Raw genomic sequence first — 6159 nt, 5'->3', positions numbered from 1 at the left:
TAAATCAATGCTTCTAGAATATTTGTTGTTTTCTTGTCTTCGTGATACTTAGTCACAGTCAGATTTTTCTTGAGAATCTCTGACAGTCTTCATTGGAGTTTTTAACTTACTTTCACTTATCCCAAGTGCATCAGAAATGCGTTAATTTATACATAATAATGACCTTAAAGGTCCACCATTGTCTCTTTGCATAGTAAAGTATTTATGCACATTTGCAATTAATTCATCAATATCCAACTTACGTCTAGCCATGATGGTCACTTGAAACTACACGTTTGAATTACAATATACTGTTTAGAATAGATCAGTTTGACAGAAACTTTCTAATTGTTGTGCTTGAGAAGTAAAATATAATATAACTACTTACAAAGATCCTAAACACAATAAGCAAATTAGCCTAATGATTATTAGGTATTCTTTTTCTAAATGTGGCTATCTTCCAGAGGTGTTGGCGACCACATTGACCCATCTTATTCTATTTACAGCAGCTCGAAATAGATCAGTTCATAAAAAGTTTAGACCTGGTTTTAAACCGTACATAAACAAATTAAAATGTTTCCCACAATTATTTTATTTTTAGTACAAGTATTTTCAATTAAAAATAAAAAGTTAAATATATTTACCAAAACCCTAACTTTAACCCGTAATCGCAGACGTCTCAAAAACGGTACACTCTAACAGACATATTTATGGTCAATCTAACCACCACAATTTAAATTGACAAAATGTTCTAGTTTACTCTGAAGTATTTTTTAACAAAAATTAAAAGTGATATTTTAGTACTTTGTATATCTACTTTGAATATAAATTATCCTAAGCACGTATTTCCTTCAGAAAAAAAAATTATTAAACAAGTAGGTGAAAGAAATTTACGGCAAATAACATTATGCAAGAATACTACTTATTAAAAAAAATGTAACAAAATATGCAAAAATATGAACAACTTGTTAATGACACATATATTTATTTTATACCTAAAATTTAGCAAAGTGTTAAGGTGGGAAAAATATCGAATTCTTCAACTTGTTATGCAGGGTAAAGTATTTGGCAGAAGAGGACCGGGACGCCGTCGTATCTCGTGGTTGAAAAATCCCCGACAATGGTTTGGGATGACCTCAGCGGAGCTGTTTCGCAGAGCAGTCGACAAAACCATGATAGCCTTGATGATCGCCAACATCCGGACCGGATAAGGCACTGAAGAAGAAGAAGTTAAGGTGGGTACACATATGCGAGCCGAACTGTTTGCGAACTGCTCGTGAGCTGTTCGCGAAGAGTTCGTTGAAAATATGTTTATGTTCAGGCTATCCAATACCCTAAGTATCTAATAACAAACCGAGAATTAATTTACTTCGTTATTCTAAACATTTCGGTATTTTGTTTAGATTATCTGTTATTAATTTCTCTCGTTACTTTTGAATAAGCCGCGCTCGTTCAGCAATTTTGTTTAACCGAATGATCTCATCGCACACTTAGCAGAAACAATTTATAGACACAATTTATAGTTCTGCGAACATTCTTTGTGTTCGTCCCAAAAACCGACAGGCTGTGGTTCCTGACGAGCAACGAACGAACAGCTCGCAAGCGGTTCGTCCCGTCGTACAAATTAACGAATATAGCGTTCACAAACGTTCTGCTCGCATATGTGTACCCGCCTTTAAACATTATGGAGAACACCATAGCAGTGCAGTTTACCGTGCCATTTAAAGATAGTTCAAACACTCCTGACCATAAAGCTGCGCTAAGGTGAAGTCAAATTCACGTAAAGGCAGAAAGGTTCTATGTAAGTGGAATATACAGTGCATACTCCAATGCGTTTCGCATGGAAGTGGGGACTAAACCAAATTTCGTCTACTGCGCCGTGATCAGGAGTGCTTGCACTATCTCTACTACAACGAAAGGTTTTCTGCGAATTCCGTTAGTCGTTTAGAGGTGTAAGTTGGTTGAATGGACTATATTTGCCTACAAGATCAAGGCCAGCCATCAATTTTTAAAACTAATTCCTGTAGTGGAAAGTGAAACTTCAAATAACCATTATAAAATATAATTTTCATTACAATCAATTGTAACCTAATCCCATACAAATTTAATATTTAAACAAAATATCCCCTTTATTAAAACAAAAAATTCAAAAGTTTAGATAATTTAATATTTGATTTAACACTAAATATTACACGAGATGTGCCTGTTGTTACGAATAAACATTGTTTTATTGTTTCTGACGGTTTTATCGACTACAATTAAAATAACGGGAATGTACACATAAAGCATTCTTATCTCAATTCGATTATGGTATAATGAGAGTAAAGAGCAATATTTCTGTGTACCTACATTTGTTTATATCAATTTCTAGGAAGAATTGTGACACAGATATGTGTAAATGAGACTAGTGATTAATAATATTTATGGAGGTACGTGATAAAACTGTTTCATATATCATGCGGATCGAAATTCAAGGCTAAACTAGAAAATAATCAGAACAGTTGTTCTTTGTTGACTTTAATCTACAAAAATTAACGTTTTTAATCCTCTATTAATTTTGTCGAATATAGATATCCTTCGTTCGTCCCATTGAAATGTACTACGTATGAGTCCTTTCAAGTTTGATATCGTCAACCAAATGAATATGGTGGTCTTCTTGTTTTTTGTTACAATTTTCTATTTTATTCGAGATGTTCGTTAGTCATGTATTTCCATTTTAATTTGGCTGTCTGTTCAATAGTGTCTTTTATTATTGTTTTCCAAATTACTTAATTGCTTTGTCCCTCGGAGTCTTTATTATCTTTTCCGTATTTAGTTTAGTAAATGTTAAGGCTTTCGAAATTTGGCTTTATCGTTGAACCCTGAAGATATCCTATACCGAACACATTACTAACTAGGACGTTTTATTAATAATGCAAAAAGGAAAAGAGTTTCTCACATCATGAGAAACAGCGAAAGATATGGGTTGCTGCAATTAATTCTTCAAGGAAAAGTAGAACGAAAACGAGGACTAGAAAGGCTAATGATTTGCTGGCTGAAAAATCTACGTACATGGTTCAACACAACAACCATAAATGTTTTCAGAGCAGCATTTTGCAAAATACAGATTGCCATGATGGACGCTAACATCCGACACTAATAGGCACTACAAGAAGAAGAAATGTTTAGGACTGAACCTAATATGTAATAACATAAAGGATACAAGAACTGCACATTTTAGTTTTAAGTCTTTGAAGCATTTTTCATCTTTCAGTATGAAAGTTTGTCGAAGGCTGCCGGTCTCACTCTTCCTTGTCTGCTTATTTAATAATCTTGTTTTTCTTGTCGACAATATGACATAGATATATGTATTATTTTGCGTATATTTGTTCCTTAAATGAATGTTACCAGTTGTTTATTCCTTTTGAAGCATGTTTCAAATTTCTTTAAATGATTCCCCTTAAGAAATTTTTTTCACGACGCCTATGTCTATATATTTTGTTAAAAGCCTTAAAAATAACCCAAAAGCAACGAGCGATTTGTCATGCTTTTTTTAATAATGAAATATTTCGTCAAATTTTTGCTGCTCTTTTTAACTATCATTTATGTTAAATAGAAACCCTTCCATAGTAACAAAGAACTCAGTTTCTATTGTCACATTCCATGCCTACCTTCTAAGAAAAGCAGAGGAGTTGGTTTTCGGTGAAATTATAATTTCTGTCAAGAGAGAGTGGTTAGATTACAAAAATTACCACACTAGCCTTGCCATTTAAATATCATTTTCGCGTGACACTTTTCGGCCAATACTCCAACTCTTTTTTTTATCCGTAGCTTGTCTAAGATCAGAATTCAAATTCATTTTCGAGTTGGTTCCTGTGGCAAGCGGTTTGTCTCCATCAAACGGCGGTAAGTGTTATCTTATTCTATATGTCTTAAAGTTTCCCTGTTCCTCTAAAAATAGGGTGATGCCCAAATATTTCCCTGCTCTTATCTTCTAACATCTCTTCTCTTGATCTTCTAATTTCTCTTCTCTTTATCTTCTAACTTCTCATCCCTGTATCTTTAGTACTTTCTAACTGATTCTTTATATTTGAGCTGTAATAAGAGCCCCGACCAAGAGACCTCTAATAGACTGAAGCCCGAGCCTAGTACCGTTCTTTGTGTAACCGCTACTGTACTATACTGTAATCTGTCATTAAAGAGGGTACACTTTGATATATTAGAAGATTAGAAAGTTTAGAAGTTTTTTGGTAATTTAGTATTTTTCCAGGGGTATGGTCCAAATTTACTTGTAAATTTGGACCATACCATAAAAAACTTGTATTAGAGCAGAAAGCAGTCTTACGAGTTGATGGATAATTAAATGACAAACATAACATTCAAAGAGGCGTCAGAGAGAGGGCTGAATTCTACCTCTTCTTCTAGTTCCATGATCGTTATCGACCGTTGGATTTCATATTGACTACCATATTCATTATCCTCACTTTTGACACCGAAAGTATTGATATTGACCAGTTGTGTTATTTAGTTCAGGCGTCTAAAGATCTCCTCATTTTTACCTCTGTCGACCCAGCTTATTTCCTGCTTACTGCTTATTATATCCCTGCTGTTATTTATTATATATTCGAATATAATTTTCAAACAGGCTTTGTAAGATAAAGATTTTGAAGTAACCTTTTTAATAATTTTAGATACGCTGATGACAATTGTATCTTATGCAATATTTTTCAGATCCTTCAGGGGTTCTTGGATTGAGTAAGCATAACAGAAAGAGAAACGAGTGAAAAAAAAAGGGTTGCCTGTAAAGTCGGTTTTACGGGCGAAGATTTTACGTGAAAACGTCTTTTCCCAGAGACACAAGCACGCATCGATTCAACGCGCCTAATTCTCTAGTGCTGCGCGCGCAGCGGACCGATCATGTTTGAGTGGGAGAGAGACGCAAGGCATTCGCCGGTCCGGCGGGCCTCTCTCTCGTTCGGTGACTCATCGTAACAGACGTGAGCGGGCGTTACACTTTTTCATGAGTGACTCCGAGCCACAACCTAATTTAAGACGTTGTCACGTCAAAATAAATTGTTTTAAGAGAAAATTTATTATATTTAGTCGCACACTTCACGACAATGCTTTCCTATACATAGAATAACACAACATTGAGGGAGTTATTAGCTTAAAGCTACAGCTTTAAACTTAAAATTACTTAAAAAAAAATATCAAATACTATATTTGGTCAGTGTGGTTACATGGCACCGAGATCAGGACTCTGAAAGTTCATAAGATCAATTTCCGAGAGTCGTTTAAGATGTGATTTAATAGAAGAATATTCTAAATACTCTGGACAGCGATGCAGACCAACGAAGCTATGTTTAATAAAGCAAATGCCGTTTTTGAGTTGTTGTGTATGTGTGTGTGTGTGGTTGGAAATATGATTGCGGATTACTGGATCCATTCGGCTAACCAGTTTTTGTTATTTGTAACGGCGAATTTTCTTACTTTGTAATTTTTTTTACATTTTTGATTAACATGATTTACATTTACTAAGTTGTTGAAAGGCTACACTGGCTACAAGCGGCCCAGTGTAGAGAACACTGGAAAGAACTGAGGGAGGCCTATGTCCAGCAGTGGACGGGATTGGCTGATTGATGAAGTTGTTGAAAATTATTAAAATAAGACAAATTTCATACGTAGGACATGTTCTTAGAGGATACCGGTACAGAATCCTCTAGATTATTATGCAAGGTAAAATCGAGGATCGTAGAGGAATTGGATGGAAACAGATGTCATAGCTCTACAACATTCGCAATTGTACAGGAATATGCAGTTCCGAACAACTATTCCGATTAGCTAAGGACCTTGAACAATTTTCCAATGTAATTGCCATAACATTAGTCTAGGTTAACCTAATACGGTATCGAAAGAAAAAGAAGAGGATTAGCATATAATTTAAATATCTTCCGTTTTCGTGTTTATTATTAAGGCATCATAAATCAAACTTTTGAAAGTTTTTTGGAGATCAAGTATTTTTATGTAGTACTATTGATAGTAGTAAGATCAAAGCCTTCGAAATATGGGTCTATAGAAGAATTTTACGCATGTCCTGGACAGAACATAGAACCAACCTGTCAATTCTGGAAGGAGTTCATATGAAAAACAGGATATTAAAAAAGGTAAACCGGGAATATCTAATTTACTTCGGCCACAGGG

Source organism: Diabrotica undecimpunctata, chromosome 3 (assembly GCF_040954645.1).
Source record: "Diabrotica undecimpunctata isolate CICGRU chromosome 3, icDiaUnde3, whole genome shotgun sequence".
NCBI lineage: Eukaryota > Metazoa > Arthropoda > Insecta > Coleoptera > Chrysomelidae > Diabrotica > Diabrotica undecimpunctata.
Note: the sequence above shows the minus strand (reverse complement) of the source record.